This window comes from Suricata suricatta, chromosome 11 (genome assembly GCF_006229205.1).
Source record: "Suricata suricatta isolate VVHF042 chromosome 11, meerkat_22Aug2017_6uvM2_HiC, whole genome shotgun sequence".
Classification (NCBI taxonomy): domain Eukaryota; kingdom Metazoa; phylum Chordata; class Mammalia; order Carnivora; family Herpestidae; genus Suricata; species Suricata suricatta.
Genome location: NC_043710.1, coordinates 106,096,381 through 106,118,502, shown reverse-complemented (window position 1 = coordinate 106,118,502; position 22,122 = coordinate 106,096,381).

Here is a 22,122-nt window from a genome sequence, read left to right as displayed (position 1 = left end):
GAAATGGCTAATACCTGCTTTCTGGGACACGCTCATCAAAAGGAGACTCTCAAAGCCCCATTAGCAGTGTGCTGACGCTGGCTGTATATCCTGAAAGGGCAAAGTCCAGTGGAGTTAGAGGAATCCAGCCTATTTGTCAACACTAGCATGAGTCAGATCTTCTCCCTCCGTTCCCCCTTTACTGCCTCTCTCTTACCCGGGGGCCCGAGGGACTTCATTTTCTCAGCAGGGGGCTCTGCAGTCCTACAACCCACACAGCTCCCCCTCCTTCCTTGGGCTCAGCAGTCCCCGCCCTGCCAGTCTCAGTTAATCCTATAACCCAACCAAAGCCTGAACACCCAGCATAGACCCGTCTACCAAGGACTCCCTGCTCCGCCATCATCTGCCTTCTCCCAGAGAAGTTCTTGGGCTCTATTCCACAGATTTCCTTCTGCAGTGGCCTGGGCTCCCAGAATCTTGAACATGGAAGGTACCTAGAAGGTCAGCTGGCCCAACCTGCCGCCCAATGGAGGAATTTCTCCCTGGGCAGCATCAAGCGTGTAGTCTCCCAGGAGCAAAGACGGCTGTCACCAGAGAGTGCTGGAGGCAGACAGACCACAAGTCAGCACACAAGCTGTAGGGCCTCACTAGCACACATTGGGCTGAAAGCAAGAGCTGTCCCCACTGCCCGGTGATGCTGTGAACACCAAGAAGAGGATCTTGCCGACAATTTTCACCGGCCAGGTCTCCCAGACCCCAGACCCAGTATGACCTCATCTTAACTGCTGCAGTGACCCAAGTTCATGTGAAAAGGATACCCAGAACTCAGAAATACTGGCCTGGCCCTCCCCTTGGGGCCCTCCAAGAAGAAAGGGCAGGAGAGGAGTTGACTTTCTTGCCTTTGTTTTTGTTGGTGTTGGTGTTTTAAATATTTATTTATTTAAGTAATCTCTACACCCAATGTGGGGCTCAAACTCGTGACCCTGAGATCAAGAGCCACACGGTCCTCTCTGACTGAGCCAGCCAGGCGCCCCTCTGGCCTTTGTTTATTGTCCCATTATTCAATAGACAAGCAGGGTGATGCAGACCACCAAGGAACAGGAGTCATTAGAGAGTCTAGCGAGAAAAGCAATATTTCAGCAGCACTGAGCAAGCCCTCCTATGCTGCAGGCGTGTGCTAGCCCCTGGGTGTACAACGCTGAATAATAAACTCAGCCCTTCACAGTAAGGACTCCTGGCTTAGTGGGTGAAGGCAGATGTGAGTAGGAATTCTGTGGAGCCTGAAACAGGCTTGATTGGCCGTCTGAACAAATGGCTTTGTCTAATCCCTCAGTCCATACTGCTGTGGCACTGGACAGTGTTAACCGCTACACCTGTCTTGAAATTCTCTGCTCTGGGCTTCTGATTTGACTTTCTCCTGGGTCGTCTTTATTTCTGAGGCCGCTCCTCAGCCTCCTCCATCACGTCCTCTTCCTCTGTTCATCCCTAGATATCGATACTCCCTAAAGATCCATTTTTCTCCCTCTTCGCCACTCATTCTGCAGTTTACATTTTCCCTGGAAAGTATCCTTTGCTCCTAGGTCCCGGCAACACCTACATACTGACTGCTCCCAAATGTACGTCTCCCACCCAGACTTTTCTTGAGTGACACGTCCAGAACACAGATTTGTTGACCAAAATTTCTTTAAAATGTCACACACCAATAATATTTTAAGTGCTTGACAAATACGAACTCACTTAATTCTCCTAGAGACATACCAACCCTCTGAGCGGATGCTGTCATTACGCTCATCTTAAGGATGAGGAAACCAAAGCACAAAGAGGTTATTAAGTAACTTGTCCAAGAGCACACAGCTCATGAGCGCCGGGGCTGAGTCCCCAGTACACGTGGTCTCGTGCGGGAGGATGCTGTGCAGTGTTTCGTTTTCACCTCTACATAGGACGGGCACATGGCACGTATTATGGTAAATATAAACTTGGTTATCAGGAAAGCTCCTGGAACAAAATAAAATGAATTTGTTTCAGAGGGAGGAGGAACTTAGTTATCTGTTCTCCCAAGTTTACCCTTCCGTTTCTTCAACCAAACCCTCTACTTTGGTTAATGGCATCTTCATGTATTCAGTCTTAGCAAAGGACACTCACTGCTTGACACATCACGGATGATCAGTGAAGGCCTCTGAAGGATACTGGATTGAACTGTCCCAAACTGAATTGAGCTGAAGCATGCAGGGAGCTCAGAGTATGAACTTCCACTGGAGAATTGAGGAAGATATGAGAGGAAGTGACCTTTGAGCTGAGCAGCTCTAGCACATTCCACAGAGCTCAGCGTATGTGCACCATTAGGGGCTCGCGATCAGTCGGGTCCATATTCTCATCTTACTAATGGTGGATCTCAGGTAGATAAGATGAATTCGGGATGGGAACAAGTCTCCCTGTAGGAGAGGAATCTCAGACCCTTACTACTCAAAGCGTGTCCGCAGCCTGGTAGGATTGTGAGATTGAGCATCACAGAGAGGCTTGTTTCCACCAAACTGACCAATCAGACTCTGCATGTTAACAAGATCTCCAGGGGTTATATATACCTTAAAGTTGGGGAGCATTGATCTAGGACTGTTGTACACTGGCCAACGGAACAGATTACTTAGCCAAATCCGAATCCTCATGATTTCATTCTGTCTGGAACCCCTGTAGGTTTTGGTAATTACATATTGCACCCTGCATCCTGCCAACCTCATGGAAATTGAGATGAATATGACTGCATGCATAACTCTACCGTGTAGGGAAGTCTTCATTCTCAGCAGCTCAAAGGAGGCGAAGCTGTGAATGATGTTGGTAAATGTTGGGCAGTTGGTTTTCACAAAAGGAGGGACAGAAAGAGAGAGGATGATTTGATTCATGGTGTTAACCCAGCCCAAGCACTTGTGGTTCATAGGGAGACCGGCCCTGCTACCAGTTTGACATAAATGCTAAGAAGGGAGCGAAGGGCTACAGTTAAAGCCAACTTGCAGGGTTAGGAGGTCCGGGGGGTGTGACTTACCATCTCAGAACCTGGAAGTATGGGGATCATCTCAGCCTGAGAGCATAGATGACCCGGAAGGAGAGGCCACAGTGACTCGGGCTCTAGCTATGTAGCTGAGGCGCTCCACAGAAAAGAAACCGAAGTCCAAAGCCCTTGGTTAGCACCAAAGTGAATGCCATTAGCATGGAAGATGCCGTACATGTGATAGAATGAACAATGGAGGGTGGTGAATAAGACCAGGGATCAGTGGAAGATATAAAAACATAGGCTATGCATAATGAGAAGGAAATAATCGTTGATAAAAATAAAACAACCCTTAAAATAAAAAAATAAATAAAATAAAAATAAAACAATCTCCATCCCAGCTCCTGTGGCTGAAGGTCATGTGATGGTTGGACACAGGACGTGAGGGAAGAGCTGCTAATGAAAAGGGCTCACCTTCCAGGCAGATCTTCACCCAACACTTGCTCTTTTCCTGCCTAAACTCATGGAAGATGATAAAGAGTCTATGTCAACAGCTGGGGAGACGTTCACAGACGTTTTGTAGAGGCATTCTGGTGCAGAAGACATTCATGGAACAGGCTTGCATCGGAAGAGAATTGCACCTCCTGAAACTCCTGCATTTGCATGAATATGCATGGTAGCAAATAGGAGCAGAAATAGCTAGCGGAGGAGGATGCAGGGAGACATCTGTATACTCTGGCGCGAACAGTTGGAGGCCAACCACAGTTCCACGGTTGGCCTATCAGCTTTGCTGCAAGGGACAGACGGGTCTGGATTCCACTGGCGGGAGATGCCGAAGGAGGACTCGTGGCCAGTGCGGATCCAGCAGGACCAGAGAAGAGGCTCCGAGAGGACCAGGACAAAGTATCTAAGGGCATCTGGCACAAGAAGAAACACAGTTCCACTGGTATACTGGGTAGAGCAGTTTATAAATCGACCATATTGCTCATTCTACAAAGTAAGTCCTGAACTGACTCTCCTTGGTGCTGCTCCTATAGCATTAAAAGAATCCCTTCGGGTATTAGCAGCGGGTGAATTTGATCTCAGATCTCAGAGAGACAGTCAGGGAGGTAGCCCCCCTCAGAGATAGTGGCCAGCCCCTTCTCTTCTCCCCCGATCGCGCATAAGTCTCCAGGCTTGCTCCCCACTCCTCCCACCCCCATTTTTTCTTTTCTTGGCCTTCTTCTGACATTCCTGGCTGTAAAATGAAACCAGAATTCATATTTTCTTACTTATTACAGGGTATTTTATGTTTTCTGGGTTAGAAAATGCACAGTGAAATTGCTTTATTTATTTGTACATTTAAATAGACTAAATCCACTTGATTTTTATGTTAGCTGTATCGACCCCTCCTGCCCTTTGCCCTGGATGATGGCACTTTCTGTGCCAAAATGGCATGTACCCAGGTCTGCCACTAACACAACAATTGTAAAGGATGTTTACAGAGACCAGCGTTGTAGATGCCTCTGAGTTTGCTCAGTAATCCCAGACCTTCAAAGGGTAATGTGAAACCTCTTATCTAACACAATGAGCTGGGGATAGAGCCAGGACATGAAGACAGACAAGTCAGGTAGCGATTAGACTGTGTCCACTGATTCTGGGGATATCTCTGCTTGAAGGTCACAAAATTCCTACTTGTTCATCTCTTAAATCATCTGCTTCTGTCTGCAGGTGGTGACAGAGACTCCAAAAAAAAAAGGCTAAAATAGTCATCTTTCAAGATTAACAAGGAGCTGCTTAGAAGCCCCAGTATGACTGTCAATAGCCAATCAAAGAGAGATGTCAGCGGCTCCCCCAAGGAAGGGTTTCAGTTAATTCGGTGTTAGGCTGGGGAGGCCACATATGGAGAAGAACCAGCTGTTTGCCTTCCTAGGTGGGAGCCCAAAGCTGAAGACAAGGGATGGGCTTTGCCATTCCCCCAAGCGGAACAGACCAGAATGGTCCCGGTGGGATGTCTGCAACCAGGGACAACTTGCTGCAATCTGGGGCTCATTCAGTGAAATCCATTGTCCTCTCCCCATGAGAAAGGTTCTCAATTAAATTTCTCCTGAGGTCCTTTTCCTCCACTAGTGATCTGTTTCTTGCAAGACTTCTTCTTTTTTCTTCTTCTTCTTTTTTTTTGCTTCTCAGATACCATGAGGTTGACTCAAACGAATGCTACAGTTCCAGTATGAGATCAGATTTATGCAATGCCCTTTGCTGAACATAAACCTCAGTTTCCTTATTTGCAAAATGAGGGAGCAGGCAAATACAGAAGGGCAACTCAGTAACTCATTCCTGCAAGAATACTACCAGGAGTTCTTCTGTAAAGGGAGTTATTGAGACTAATGAAAATTAAAAGAGCTTTCCTCCAGACTCCTCCATAATCCTCCCCCCGCAAGCTCGGTGCAAGAAAAAGGGAAAGGCAAGCGACAACTGGGGCAGATAACACCAGAGTAGGAGAGAGCAGAGAGAGATCAGCACGCATCACCTCCTTTTAACTTCTGCCCTCTCCACCAGGGAGACCGACTGCCGTCTGGGATGGGCAGCGTGAACTCAAGTAGGAACAGAATGAAGCCCATGGTGGGTAGACAGATAGTAAACAAGTGCCCATGGATGAGTTCAAGTCTAAACATATTTTCTCCAGGACAGATGGGACTGGGGCGGTACAATCTATAATCTTGGATAAAGAGTGGGAAAGAAGAGATGCCATGTGACTGGAGATAAGCACGTTCATCCCAAGTTCCAAAGAGAGGTAAGAGCTGCGTTCTGGAAACCGTAACTGCTAAACTTCATATCACCACCCACCCCCAGCCCCACCCCGCACATTCTACATCCCACTATTCAAGAGAACATTGGGAATATTTATAAGGAAAACAGAAATCATCAGAAAGTGGCCCAGGTCCATTAACACAAAGTCATTCCAGGTGTAGCTGCTGTTCTGATACAATGTCAACTTGGGAGGGGAAAAAAGCAAGATATTTTTGAAAGTATCTTTTAGTAAAGATTGTATTTAAATATCATTTATTCACTCATTCATTTGTCTATAAACCTCTACTAGAATGTAAGCTTCACGTAGACAAGGATTTTTGCAAGGAGGTGGTTTGCTCCTTTGTCTACTGCTATATTTAGAAGAATGTTTGGCACATGGAAGGCGCTCAATAAATATTCTTGAATAGAGCAATATATGTGCATAATAAAAGGCTGGAAGAAGACACAGAAGTTAACCAAGATTATCTTTGGGTGCTTAGATGTTGGAGACCATTAATTTTTTTTTTATTTTTTCCATAATATTTTATTGTCAAATTGTTTTCCATACAACACCCAGTGGCTCTTCCCCTTAAGTGCCCTCCACCATCACCACCACCTCTTTTCCCCCCTCCTTCTCCCCTTAATTTTATTTCTTTATTTCTTTCTTTACTTATTTATTTTTGAGAAAAACAGTACAGGCAGGGGAGGGGCAGAGAGAGGGAGAGAAAGAAACCTAAGCAGCTTCCACACCCAGCACAGAGCCCAGTGCAGGGCCCTGAGATCATGACCTGAGCCAAAATCAAGAGTCATCACACTTAACCAACTGAGCTACCCAGGTGCTCCAATTTTATTTTTAATACTAGGGTTTTTTCTCTGTTTTCTAACATGATCATAGGTTACTTTTATAATCACAATAATTAAAAATGCTATCCTCTTTGAAAGACTTACTTGTGATAAATTAGCCTTCTTCTTTTTGGAAGTATTACTAGACTGGTTGGCCAGGGGAATTTGGATTTCCATGGAGTGTTTCCCAAAACCCCTCATGTTATCCTTTGACTCAGATGGAGAGTCATGGGCTCAGTGATGGCTGAACTGGGTGGATTTAAACCCAAATAGTGTTGACTCAAAGATCAGAGCCAATTCTGAGGAAAGTCTCCAGTGGTATGATACGGGGATCCGTCTCATTCAGCATGTTCTTCAGAAGCTTGGAGGAAGGCCTTCCTACTTAAGTTGTAGACACCAGGTAACTGGGAAAACTAACTGATACATTGGAGGACGGCCTTCAGATTTTAAAAGATCTCAACAGTCTTTAACTATGAGCCAAAACCTGCAAAGCTAAACTTGATAGGTCCTATGCTCAGGTTCCAAAAATAGCGATAGCCCAGATTCTAAAGGGGAAAAACCTGCTTCAGGATGGTTGTGTGAGAAACAACCCAAAGCAATCTAGCCAGCCTCCAGCTTGTGATGAGTCAACAGGGTGGTGTGGTTGCTCAGAGAGTGAATGCAACCTTGGGTCACATGAATAGAGTTCTTATGTCTAGATTGAACGTTGATTCCAGATTTAGCAATCTGAGATCTGTGACAGCATTTTCCAAAGTGCCTTCTGGAAGATTCTGCGTGTTAAACGGGAGCTTGGGGGTCATATGTCTTTGGGAATCACTTTATACTGGGTTCGCCTTCTCGAGATGCACAGTCCGTGTCAGCATATTAAAGGTGCAGAGAAGTGTTGTAGTAATAGGTCTTCCTAAAGTATTTCAGCAGGAAATGTCCTGTGTTTTGTTTTTGTGTAATGCCCGTTAACAATGAGCGTATGTTTCAGGAAAGGCTGATCTTTCATAAACTACTCTTGGCATGAACCATATCTCTATGTCTTTGTCCTCAGAAAATAACCCAGGGCAGGGCACACAACAGGTACGCAGTGCATTCTTGTTGAGTGAGTGAGAAGGAGCACACCAGATGCTACAGTAGCACAAACTCGTCAAGTCACGTCCTGTAAAAGGTGCACAGGCACCTGGCACATGTCCGAAGGAGAGCTAATAGGATGACAGATTTGGAAGCTTGGTCGTCTACAGGAAGCTTGGCCTGGAAACAAGAGTTGGTCAGAACAAAGCCCAGGCAGGAGGAAGATGGGCTAGACTGAGCCTGGCTGGGCTCTGGAGGCGAGAGAGGCCTCCCAGGAGACAGGAGTTTCATCACAAGTAGTAGCCAAGTCCCATGATCAAGTTTCATCACATGGTAGGGCAGGCCTGCTAAGAGTCTCAGGGTCTCGGGGTACAATTCTGGGTAAGAGACGCCAGCAAGATCACTTGGTCCAGTCCTTCTCAACTCGAGTTGCGCTTATTAAACCCTTGCCTCGCTGTTGTTGGTGGTTTTATTTTATTTTTTATTTTTTAAATATAGTTTATTTATTTTTGAGACAGAGAGAGCACAAGTGGGGGGGTGGGCAGAGAGAGAGAGAGGGAGACACAGAATCGGAAACAGGCTCCAGGCTCTTCGCTGTCAGCACAGAACCTGACGCAGGGCTTGAACCCACAAACCGTGAGATCATGACCTGGGCCAAAGCTGGATGCTTAACTGGCAGAGCCACCCAGGCACCCCTGTTGTTGTTGGTTTTAATACCAAATCTGGGTCTCTTCCTGGGCCAAATAGATCAGCATTTCTGGGGGTTGGCCTTGGTACCAGCAGGGCAGGAACTAGGAGGAGGAAAGCCAGACTCCTGGGACACAAAATGTAAGAAGCGATGACTCTCAGGGTCATACAAGTGGTGGTGGGCCCCTGTGTGTGATGCTCTTACGTTTTACAGCCCAGGAGCCTGGCTTGCTTCGTCCAGCTCTTTGTCCTGGGCTCTAGTGCTCTGTAAATTTCCCACATGCTCCCAAGATGTGGCCGGTTTGTATAACCACCCATATACTCAAATTCATTCTGTTCACAGGCCCGGAAATGGGGAAGCAGGGGTCATGCAGCAAGTTAAGGTCGAAGGCAGGGCCAGAAAGGACCAGCGGAGTCTGGCAGCAGGCAAGGGCCCACGGAGAAGCACTTGGCATCAAACACTGGAGACTCATCCATAGGGCCTGGGGTTTAGCTCCCGTCCTAGGAAGGCCTGTGAGGGAGCACCAGGCCCCAATCCATGGTATTTGGGCCCAGGGAGGAAGCTTTCAGCAGAAGTCTAGGCATCAGAGAAGAAACACGGCCCCAGTCACAGGAGCTGTGCCAGAGGGCTGAGTGTGTCCCCATAAACAGTCATGACCTAGTGATGGGGCTTTGAGGGCAGTGTAGGAGCCACAGCGTGCAGCGTTGGCCTGCAGTCCTGATGTCTGAGAAGGGCGGGCCGGCCGGGTATAGTTCCGCAAGACAGTGGGAAATATGAACATTTGCATCCAAGGAATCAGATGTATTCCAAGAGATTTCAGAAGACAAGACCAAGAGCAACAGGAGAAATTCACAACTTTGCCCTGATATTGGGCATTTCTACCCAAGAACGGATAAAGCAGCACATGTAGTCTGACTGGAAGTGTTGATGAGTGTGTGCAGAGGGTAGTCTCCATGGGGGCGGGCGCACTCTGTGTTAAATGAATGCTGCTGCCTTTCTTTTTCTTTTTTTAATGTTTATTTTTGAGAGAGAGAGAGAAGAGAGTGTGTGCACAAGTCAGGGAGGGCAGAGACAGAGAAGGAGAGAGAATCCCAAGCAGGCTCTGCTCCATCTGCACAAAGCCCAATGCGGGGCTCGAACCCACGGAATGTGAAAGTGTGACCTGAGCCAAAACCAAGAGTCAGATGCTCAACCAACTGAGCCACCCAGGTGCCCCATTGCTGCTGCCTTTCAACTCAAAAATGTCAAGCCCCTTGCTTTTATATTTGACTGACCTCAAGGAGCTCTGCTTGGGTTCTCCAGGCTGCTCCCCCCATCCAGGTGCACAGGATGGCAAGGACGACCGTAGGGCATTTGCATATGATTAAATTATGGAAGACTGAGGCTTCAGTACCCTGTGCAGTCTATTCGCAGATAATTTTCAAGTTTAAATTACATCACTGCCCCCCCCACAGTCATCTTCCTCGGCTTCCTGTCTTCTGCTTCTCTTCCCCTCCCTGTTTACACTGACCCAGATCGTATCTAATCCAATAAGCCAGCATTTGCGTGTGCTTACAGTGAGCCAGGCATGGCGCTAGGCGCAGGGCCTCACCTTGGGAGCGAGTGGCAGGCGGAAGGTTGAGCCCATGGAGTCAGGGCTGAGATGGGCTTGAGGGACGAAGAAAGCTGTGGACAGACTTCCTAAGGCCACAGTCCCTCACTCTCATCTAGTTAAGCCCACTGTGCAGAATCAAGCTGTGGAATCCTCTAGATGCATTCCCTACAACTCACTCTAACCCCCCCGGAGCCAAAGTCAAGACAGGGAGGGATCCAGGAGTTCCAGAATGTACCCACAGGGCTCCCATGACATAGTGCAAAAGAAAAGGTCCTTTAGCCAAGGAAGCCAGGCAGCCGGTGCCTGAGCAGACAGTACGGGAAATGCTAAGCCAGGAGGAAAGATGACCGCTGTCCGTGCTCTCCCACTGAGTCTGAAGCCCTCTTGATGCCCTCCCTGTGTCCCCACCCCCACCCCCACCCCGTGGCCTCTTTCCCTGCTTCAAGTCTCTTCCTACAGAAAGCATTCTCAACTCACCAGACGGTTTGGTCATGTCTCCATAAAGTTACAAGTTTTCCGGGGACACATTTAGCACGGTTGATTCCAGTAACCATCTGTGTAATTGTCTTCTTTCTAGACGTAAGGTCCTTGGGAATAAGGATCTAGGATGAATAAATGAATGAATGCCATAAGGCAGGAGAAGGAAAAAGAGAAAGAAAAGAAAACCCAGCAGCTAGCTGGAAGCAGGCCAACTGAGGTACGAGAGCGGGAGGTGTTTCTGGAACAGAGAGGAAACCGGGAGGGCAAAACCCGGGGCCAAGTGACGGAGGAGGAGGAGCTGTCAGGTCAGGACTGGAGACAAGCCTGGCAAAGGCTGGATTTCAGCAGTGACCCTTGGAGGGAAGGTTTGGTCCTCCCTTCCCGGGCTTGGGGCAGGATTTCAAGAGGAGAGTCCCACCGGGCACCCTTGCTCCCAGCGTAAGCAAGATAACCTTCCCATGGCAGAACCAACCATCCAAGAGAAATCAGGCTGCACGCCGGTTTATGGGACATCTGTCCTCAGACCACAGGGATTTGAGGTCCCTACTTAGCAAGGCCGCCATATCTCGCCTACAGCTGCCCTGGCCTTCTGTTGATTTATTTTTCAACTCTAGCTGAAGGGACTCCATCCACCCCTCTCGCTGTGCCCTGGCTATCTGATGCCCTGATTACCCCTTGATTACCCAACTGAGACCTCTGGCGGAAGCTGAAAGATGGAAGAAGGATGGTGGGTCCCAAGAGTCGTATCTTAGAACACAGCTGGACATGCACTGATTAACTGCATTAGGACCGGAAAGCCAGCAGGGGATCTGAGATCCAGGATTAGACTCATCTACTCAGGTGAGGTGACACTGAGGGGGGCCACTGAACAGTCCGGTGCGGGGGGGCACACAGAATTTGATAGATACAGTAAAACCACATGAAAGTAAAACAGAAAGTTAGCTTTGGGGCATCCATGGGAAATGGTGTGTGTCACTGCTGGGTGGATGGGCACAGACATAAGGAAGAGGTCAAATACAGGCAGCACTTAGAAGTCCCAGGAGGCAGGAAACCGCCTCCAGGGAGGTCTGTTGGCAGATACCAAAGTCAAAGGGCACGGCACAGTTCCCAGGGGGCCAGGGCCAGGCCAGGCCACTGAAGCAAGGACTATCCTCAACCTCTTAAGGCCTGAGTGCCAGCAAAATAACCAAGGCCAGGGACTTAAGGACAGCAATGTATGTCAGATTATCCACTTGTCAGAATGAGTCACAAGATTAGGGACAACAAGCAAGTAGCCAGGGTGACGAGCAAATCAACACTCAGATGACAGCAGCTTGAATTCTTCCAGCCTGAAGTCAGAATTGATCCCGGAGCCTGGGCAGAGCCCCGCCTCCCGATCTGGCAGCCCAGAGCACTGGGCTCAGGGAGCGGACGGGTGTGAAGTGTGGGCGCAGGTGAGGCCCGCCAGACAGAGCAGAAGCGATGCCCACTTCTGCCCCGCTGTTTCTCAGCTGCCTTCCTGCTCGCAGGTTCAGGAAGGATGAGGAACGGCCTGACCCGGCCTGTGAGACCAGCTGCTTCTTGCCAGGAGTCAGAGGGAGAAGCGTGGGGACCTGGGGCTCTCAGAGTGTCTGGATGCCCTTAGAGGGCGAGGGGCCCTCATCACCGGAGAAGGGGTATCACTCGGACTCAGAAGACGGCTGCGTGTCTTTCTCCTGCAGCCAGAATATGGCCTCTCCCTGAAGATCGAGAAGGCATTTCTCACCACCTGCAGTAGTTCTATATATGGTTTCTTATTTTTCTTTTCTGTGTATTTCTTTAGCTTCTCTCTTCCTCTCTGGAAGACAGCAAGGGTATTTCCCGTATTGTTCTCCTCTGTAATCTCAGGGTCTAGAACAGTTAGACCCAACCAGTACTGAATGAATGAATGGGTGTGCACGTGAAGAAATCAGTGAAGGGACCTGCGGTTCTGTAGTCATAGTTTGGGGGGAGGAGGGAGGGAAGGTGTGAGCAGAGGCCAGATCCGGAAGGATCTCACCTATTAGCTTTGGAAACTTAGATTTTTCATTTTGTCAATGGTAGAGTTGGAAGGTGGGCAGGTGGATGGAAAATACCAATTGAAGGGTTACCAGAGGGGAGTCTGTTCTGGAGAAATCGCTCTTTCACTACTGGTTCTTCTTCTTCTTCTTCTTCTTCTTCTTCTTCTTCTTCTTCTTCTTCTTTAATGTTTTATTTGTTTTTGGGAGAGAGAGAGCATGAGCAAGGGAGAGGGGGGAGAGCAAGGGGGACAGAGGATCCAAACTGGGGTCTGTGTTGACAGCAGTGAATTTCACGTACTGTGAGATCATGACCTGAGCCGAAGTCGGACACTCAACGAACTGAGCCACCAAGGTGCCCCCACTACTGGTTCTTAGAAAACCTCCCTGGTAATGTTTTAGGAGGAGGTGTTTTCCATTTCCATCGAGTTGTTTCTAAAGCCTCCTGTTCAGGGACACAGTTCCCCACCTCTACACCTCTTGGCGCAGCGCCTGGCACTAACAGATACTCCTGAGGAGCGCGGCGAGATTTAAGTGGCAGAGAGGACGTGTTCACTGCTGTCCTGGCCTCACTGCAGAGGAATTGCAAGCAGGCGGCAGGCATATGGGCAAAGCAGGGGAAGCCGGGACAGCCAAGGGGCGGTCCCAGCCTGAGACAGGGACTGCTGTGTCTGCTCCTCAAATCGCGCACATTTCCCAGACGCCCTGAGAGCGAGGTATCCCAGGGAATAACGGGTAAACAGAAGCTCTGCACTTACAGGCCCGATCTTCTCCCCCAGGATCCCCGCCTCGTTCCCTTCTTCCAGTCGAGTGAGGAGAAGTGTGCAAATCGAAAGATGGGTAGACTACAAGATGGAAGCTTAGTCCCCAGATGGTGACATGAAAGCCACTGGGCTAGGAACAGCCTCGCTGAAGTACAGTGAGGGGCGTAAGCCTCTGTTTGGTGACCCTCTGACCTCTGGGGCCTTATCTGTTACAGCTGCAAGTCTTACTTACCCAAATGAGTACGTAGCTTACTTAGCGATACCATCACCAAAGCCATCCCACTGGACCCCAAGACGAGACTCTACGCCAGACAGAGTCTCATTTCGGATGACCAAAAAGCAGCACAAGGCAGAAAATGTCCATTTCTCTCTGTGAACAAAGTTGTCCTACTGGTGGAAGGCAGGCCCACCCCTTAAGAGAGTTCTAATCCCTCTTCTGGAACATTTGGACTGCTTGTTCTGATGCCCAGTTGACGGAATTAAAAAGAAAATCTCCAATTGGAATGAGCAACTGACTCATTTAATGCCGTGTTCATCCTGCACATCAATGTGGACATGCTCACATGGCTGTGAACATGAAATTGTTCAGTAAAAGGCACCTGGACAGGAAGTAACACAAATATAATCTATGGTCAGCGAGTTCTATTTGGTAGGGAAAACTTGCCTGGTTTTTACTAACATGAGGATTTATTCTTTTACAACTCTATCCCTGCCTCCCAAAAATGTCAGGGAGTATAAAACTCCCCCCAGTGCCTCACATTAACTCAGCACAAAAAGCAGAGAGACGGAGTAAAGCTATGGTCTATAAAAAGATAATGTTCTTGGGGTTATAGGTAGTTTCACAGAAAATTCAGAGAATGAATACACAAATGGCTCAGTATTGCACAGACCTACGTAGTAGCTATTATAAACAGCAGTAGCTAGGGCTACAGAAATACAGTAATGGGGATTCTGTACTCAGAGAGAAAACCTTAAGAAATCCCTGCCAGAGAAACAGACTCTTCTTTTTACCACTAGTATGAAAGAAAGAAACCATTCAAAATTACCATCGACAGGTGCACTGTCCGAAGTAGCAGGGACATAGTCAAAGATGCAAAACCAAGAAGATGAAGACAGAATTCAAGCAGGAGCAGAAACTGTTTGGCTAAAGAGTTTTTAAATTCCCTAGTGAGAAGAAAGCCAGAGCGAGAACCACATTAAGTATGATGTGCTGTTTGAGGTGCGTCTATAGTTAAACCCACCAGGTAGTCTCAGACTTGATGCCTGAGCCAAGAAGAGGCCCCGACTGAAACTTGCAATCCGGTGTTGTGGGATTCTAGTTCTGTGCTTGAGCAGCAAACGTGGCTTCAGCAGTAAGATTAGTGGGTGTTTCCCCGGCAGAGCTGTCTCTCGGTTCGTGGCCCCCATCACCTCATTCTCCTTTCTTTCCCTAGCTGCAGCTCTCACCCCCTCTTTCCTCCCCTTCTTCTCTAAGGCAAGTCCTGGGCTCTCCCGATGTAGAGCATCCGGAAAAACATGATCTGAGGCTACCGGTCTGTTATCACATGGCATGTGTCTGCCTACCTGACCACACTGAACAGGTACACCTCTCTGCAATGGTGACCCTCGGAGCATTAGCAAAGCAAACAACAAGATCTTAGGAGCAGAAGTAGCTGGAAGGTCATCACCACCACAAATAGGAAAGACAGTACCTTTCAGATTTCAGCCCTTTCCCCTGCCGTACCTCCACCCTTTCCACTCCTAAAAACTAGGTCTCCTAAGTGAGATAAGCCAAAGACTGTGTGATTCCATTTATATAAAACATGTAGAATAAGCAAATTCATACAGACAGGAAGTAGATTAGAGGTTATTGGGGGCTAACGGTGATTACTTAATGGTTACAGAGTTTCTGTTTGGGGTGATGAAAATATTTTGAAAATGGATGGTGGGGATGGATTGTACATCAGGAATGTAATTAATGCCCCTGAAGCGTGCACATAAATGGTTAAAACGACACATTTCATGTTATCTATATTTTACCACAATTTTAAAAATTAATGATGTAATATACCTAAACCCATCGAATTGTACACTTTAAATGGATGAAGTATATGGTGTGGTGAATTATGTATCAATGAAGCTGTTAAAGAAAGAAAACAACAACTAGGTCTGCTAATGACCCTGACCTGCAGGCACAATCAGGCCTGTTCTGGCTCCTTCCTTCCTCACTCATTGAGAACCACTTTTTCACCAGGTAATATGCCAGGCGCTGGCGGACAGGACCAACGTGGTAGGAGTTGTTTAAGTAGCTCACTTCTCCTTCCATCCATCTGATGGCTCTGGCGCTGGGTGTCCCTTGTGTCACGACTCAGCCTCCCTTCCCGAATGCCACCCGCAAAGCTACATGCGTCCAGCTTCTGTGAGTGCCAGCCCCCTGGTGGCACCTTATTCTGCTGTGGAGGTCTCTGTTTCGTCCCCACCCTGAGTTCCTACGCCTTCAGCCTCGCCAGTCTCCTGTTATCCTAGACGGCTTTGCTTTCTGATTTGTACTCCTAAGTCCCTCTCTAGCCACCCAGGGTCAGTGATTCTGCCCCCAACTCCATCCCATTATCTGTGGCCCCGATACTCTCTCTGTAGAGAAACCTTACTTGATGGCCACTGCCAATCTGTCTGACTTCTAAACACCCCCACCCCAATTCACTTTCGCGGTATTCTTTTCCCCCCTGGTGGGTAGCTTTGTAACTTTTCCATGGACACCTATTATTGACTTTATGTCTGCATTCCAACTATAAAGACCCTTTGCCAGGAATTCTTGCAAGCGGGCAGCTCCCCCGTCACCTGTTCTAAAGGAGTAGGCCCTGCCCCGTCTCCTCTCCTTCATCCCACTCGGAGGGACAGCCGAGGCCCCAGTCTCAGTCCCATCCACTGCCATATCTGAAACACAGACGTGGTCCCCGCTGAGCCAGGCCACCTACAAACAAACGCTGGTAGAGTGGCAGTTCTCTGTCCTTACTCACGTTGGAGTCACCTGGAGCTTTAAAGAGAATTCTGAGGAATTCTCCGGAAGACTGCCTTCAGACTTGATCTGCACCGTTGGCTCTCCTGGCTCACACTGCTGATTTTGAACTTGCCATCCTCCACAGTCCCGTGAGCCTTCGGTACTGACTCCTGGACCATTCCTCCACAGATTCTGACTTAAGTGGTCTGAGATGGGATCCAGATATGGGAATATTTTTTAAATGATTCGGATAATTCTAATGAATATCCAGGGTTAGGAGCTACAGATCTAAAAAGACCAGATACTATTGGAATATATTCCTTCCTTTATTCATCAGTTATTTATTGAGCACCTATTATATGCCAGCCATAGAGTCCAAGATACAGTGAACTAATCAGCAAAGCGACTTGTTCTCAATGGAATTTCCAGTGGTTGGTGGGGACTAAGAAAGGAAACAAAGAAGTATAATTGTCTAACTAGAGATAGAGCACCTATAAAACGTGAAGTGGATTTTTAGCTTACATACACAAGTCTCAGGAACTCTGGCTGTAGGTTTTCAGAGCGTATGAGTAGATGACTGGCATCAGGGGAATGGAGATCAGTCGGGATCCCGCCAGTCTTGGGAGTTAGGCATGAAGCGGGGAAGTACTCCTTTTGGGAGAGTCAGAAACTCTTCCCCTGTCTCTTAAACCATCGTAATACCAAGGTGGTAGTTGAAAGACACAGTAGCTCTGTTTTCATGGTGGAAAGAGCCAGGGACAGAGATCTCCTTGGTTTAGGGCTTTTAAAAGCAGAACAGGATAAACAGGTTGATGGCAGTCCGTGGGAGGCAGGGGCCTGAGCCTGCCACCTCCTTGCTTCTACAATTGACATTTTCCTTTTCTCTCACTTCAAGCTGCTAAGAAAGAACCAGTATGGAGGGGGCACGTTTCCTCGACTCATTCTCCCCGCCCTGAACTCAGCAGGGCTCTGATTGGAGATCCCCGGGAGAAGCAGACCTCACCAGCCCCTACGTGCCCCAGATCCGGAGTCTGTACTGGGATCCGCACACCTCATATGTCTGGTGGGAAAACACGAAAACAAAGCAGCAGGTAGTTGGTCCACCGTCAAACATGGGACCAGTGTCCTGCACCGCCATTGTTGCTTAGAGGAAGTCCCTGTTCTCTGATGGGGGACTTGGACAATACAGCGCTAAACAAATGAACACAGTGTATTTTCAGGAAAGTGGGTAGAAAACTAAGTAGTGTAGTACTTTAGATGGTGTTTTCTTTTTATTTTTAATGTTTATTTATTTTTGAGAGAGACAGAGAGAGAGAGACAGCATGAGCAAGGAAGGATTAGAGAGAGAGGTAGCCATAGAATTCGAAGACAGGCTCCAGGCTCTGAGCTGCCAGCACAGAGCCCAACGCAGGGCTCGAACCCACAAACCGTGAGATCATGACCTGAGCCGAAGTTGGACGCTTAACCGACTGAGCCCCCCAGGTGCCCCTAGATGGTGTTTTCAAGGAAGCTGTCTCTAGGAAATGACATCTGAGAGGAGGCCTGAATGGAATAAAAGAATAGATTCTTAATTCCTAATGAATAGGAAGCCTTTCGCCGACATATAGGTGCTTCCTTTCACCCATTCAACTAAAAAAAACCCCTCCCCTGACCCCCCTAACCCCTAATTGAACTCTCTTCCCTAGAAATGGCCCTCCCGTGGTTCTGGGGTATGAGTAACCTAGAGCTATGACCTTGCTCCCTGTCTTCATATAAACCCATGTCTATGGTCCATAACTCCTACTACTGAGTTCAACATTCCTTACAATCTTGTAATCTCTCAAACTAAGGCCCTCCAAAACCTCAAGCCAGCTCTTACTCACGTTCACAGATGAAGCAGGAGGCCCCTTCCTGCATGCTGAGTTTCATCATAGGTCCTATATTATCTGGGAGAGAGGGCTGGCAGCCTAAAGCTGACCACAGCCACCAAGCCATCGACCTTGAAACTCACTGCAAGCCCTATTGACTAGAAACAGGAGGAGAGTGGGGCCTCCTGAGACCTCCTTCTTTTCCCAGAGTCCAGGCTGATGAGGCCAAGGTCTCCTCTGCTCCCCAAGCAGTGGTGATTGGGAAGTTCTTCCATGAACTTCATCCACTTTCACTCTTACATCACTTCTCCCATTGCCTTTCTGAGCCAGGCGGGAAGGGGCCGGTCTCACCCAGGCCAAGTTTCCCCCCAAACCTGCTTCTTCCTTTGGTGAGGAGTAGACCTGAGCGAGTCCTGGAGGAAAGAGAAGGGTGGGTGGAGGCCCTACCAGCCACTCCTCCTGCAGTGATGGAGCTCAGGGCCGGTGGGCATGTCACAGTCAGAAGGATGATGTAGACAAATTGGATAAAACTCAGGAAAGAGCAACACACCAAAAAAAAAAAAAAAAAAAAAAAAAGATGATGAAGAGGCTGGAGGGATTGAATGATGAGGAGAGATTAAAAGAACTAAATACGGACAGACTGGCTAAACGCCGTTTAAAAGCAGCGATCAGAACTGTCTGCTGGTATCTGAACACCAGCAGGGAAGAGGGGCCGCGCTAGCAGGTGTGGGGTCAGGCAGGGGGGAGGTGAGGTGGACTGAGGATAAATGAAGGAAAGTGTGAGTGGCAAACTGCTGGGTGGTGAAAGAGTCTCTATTAATGGAAGAGGTGGGGGTGGGGAAGACAGAAGGGTAGTGGGCATTCAACGTACAGATCTCCCTTGAAAATGTCTAGATGTCCCCAGTGATGTCCAGCGAACCGTGGGGGGACAGAGGGCACAGCTCAGGAGACCCTAGGTGTGTCACACGGCTGTGTCCTTCTCTAAACCTAAAGCGATGATGACGAGTCCCCTCGGACTTGGATCCAGGTCGGTCAGAGGCCACAAGGAGCAAGACCATCATTCAGAGCACTGGGACAACACAGAGATCAGACCATGTGACTGTCCGGCTGACACTGACCCTTTAAGCCCCTTTATGTTTTAAACTAAAATCCTGAACCAGAAATATTCCCCCTTCTTCAGAGAAAGAGGCAGCTGGTCAGCTTGACAGGCGGAAACTGCAGCTTTCTCGTTAATGTGCAATCCTGAAACGGTGATGTATGGCTGGTGATAGATCATGTTGGGTTTCCGGAGAGCAGGGAAGGCTAAAGCCGGAGCCTAATTCATGATGCATGAACGCATTGATCTTCCTGGCTCTGAAAATACAGTGTAATGAACCCCCGCTAACACATCATTTTTATTCCACTGCACCTCGCTAATATCTAATGATTTCACCTTCTACTGTGATCAAACATAATTGTATGGGAGTTTCAACTTTGTTCTTTGATACGGGAACACCGCTGCCCTGCACTATTTTGCTCTTTACTATTGGTAGAATAAGTCTGAAACTTACACGTGTTAAGATCCTATAGATGAGCTACCCTGTGGCCATTTGAGGGGCGCTGTGTGTTCACATGTGCATACATGTGTGTGTTTGAGCGGGTTTTGGTAAGCGTGAGAATGTGTTTTATGTGTATGTAGAACCAAAAGCTAACTGAAGGTCGGGAAGATATTCAGAAGCAGGTGCATCTGCCCTGGGATGGCTAAGCCCTTTCCCACCGACTGGCTCTCGGGAAATGGCAAATGCGTACTTAGAATGGAGATTACCTTGTAAATGTTATTGTTTGCGGAATCCCATCTGCTGATTGAAATCACTCTAATAATTTGTTTTGAAGTCCATGAGGCTCCTGCCAGCCTGTCCTCGACAGTATCATATCCCCTGTGCATCTCATGTTTCTTGGACGGACCTTTCATGGCACTATTCTGGTCTCCACTTTAAAAAGAGTTTTGGGGGGAAAATAATGCTAATTTTATAACTCTATCCATCTGGCCTGAAGGTGCATCCTTTCTGATGACGGAACAGGTATTTATAGGCATTCTGTGGATGAGGTGAACTGTCTGTTGCCAGCACTATACTTAGAGGCCCGGCACCAGGGGACGGGGCCACTGCTGACAGCCACGAGCTGCATGACCTTGGTGAAGTCACTGAACCAGTTACCTAACCTGGATCCCAGTTCCCTCCCGATAAAAGGAAATTCCAATGTTTTTCCTCATCTAAATGCAGACGGCTGAATCGGATGATTTTTTTAATGTCTCTTACAGCTCAAGGATTTATGGTCTCTGACAGCTTAACACCCTCTCTTGATGCCCTCCATCCTGAAACTTCCTTTCTTCCTTACATGATAGAGTCTGCACCCCTTAGAGACCCTCCTCTTCCCACATGTGAGCTGGATGTGAGCAAATCCTAACCCTCTTGGATCAAGACAGGGATTTGCACTTCTGCTGCCCCCCTAGTCTTGTTTTTAAAAAGAGGAATGATAAAACAAGACTGAAATAAGCAAAATAGCTACCCAATTATTTAAATTCTTTAAAGAATCTGTAGCAATATTAAGTTAATGCAAAACTCAGTATTCAAGGTCAAGCTCCCACACAGCTTAATAGGTAAAATTTTGACCTCTGTCCAGGCCTTTGATTTTGGCCTGTGTTCTGTTCCATGGGAAGCTGGTGGAAGGTTAATATATAAAAAGCTAGTATTCCAGAAAATACAGTCCAGAGCGTGTGATGTGGGTCAGGGTACAGTATCTGACTGCAGTCAATATGCACTTAAATGTTTGGATCATCTAAACCTCCACTTGGCACAAGGGATCTCCTTTCTTAGGAGCAGAAGAATTACTATTCCAGAGCTGACTGTGGGTCTTCTTGGCCCATTAGTGTTTCAAGGGAGATGCTAGTGAAAGGGGCAAGGGAGGTCCCCTGGGATGAATCGGCTGAAAAGTAAATAGTCTGGAGGGTACACAGCCTTGCCCCTAATTCCAACCACCACTGCTGAGAACAACTTGGCCCGATTCCTAATTATTGTCTCTCACTCACTGCCTCTGCAATGGGGGTAATTATTCAGATGTGTTAACAAGGTGCGTTGAGACCATTGGAAGAAAGGCAAGTATCATTGCTTATATTCCCAGACTTGACAGGACTAAGAGAGAAAAAGCTTTGAACTTAGAGCCACCCATTGTTTTGGCACCAAAACTGCAGGAGAATGGAAAATGTCATCTATTTATTTTCATCTTTGTGCTCCCAGGCCCTATTAATTCCCTGACTAGAATTGGGTTCAAATTCTTTATTTTAGTTTTCAATGAATCACAGACCATGGCTGGATCAGAGGTAGAATCTTTTTATTACTTTGCCAATTTCTTGAGAGACGTAAGGAATGAAAGTGGAAAAGAAGCAGATAGACCCCAAGAAGCTTGGGATCATGGCAAAGAACGGGGGCAGGAATGCAGAACTAGACTCAGGGTTGGAGGAGGGGAGCCATGTGGCTTCTGCTCTGGTGAGGAACAGACAGAGTGGCCAGATGGATACATACTGCACATACTACATGTAGATGCTGATAAGTACACTTCCAAGACGGTACCATGGGAAGACCTTCGGTTGGGATTTATGGGCAATGACCTAGATCAGAACAGTGTAGGTGGTGGGTGTTTTTGAAGGACGAGGGTAAACAAAAAGGACAGGTTGAGGACTTAAATTCTAAGTGCTCAGAAAGACACAAAAGGAATTTACTGGTCTTGCTCAGAGATTGACTACCAGAAAAAGCAATGGAAAGAGCCAGATGGGGCACCTGGGTGGTTCAATTGGCTGAGCGTCTGACTTCTGACTTCAGCTCAGATCGTGATCTCAGTCAAGAGATAGACTCTTGACTCTTCATCAGGCTCTGTGCTGAGCTTGGAGCCTGCTTCAGATTCTCTCTCTCCCTCTGCCCCTCCCCTGCTCATGCTCGCTCTCTCGCTTTCTCTCTCTCTCTGAAGAAAAAAAAAAGAAAAAGAAAGAAAGAAAAAGAAAAAAGAGAAAAGAAAGGGTCACCTGAGAGGCTCAGTCAGTTAAGCATCCGACTTCGACTCAGGTCATGATCTCCGGTTTGTGAGTTCAG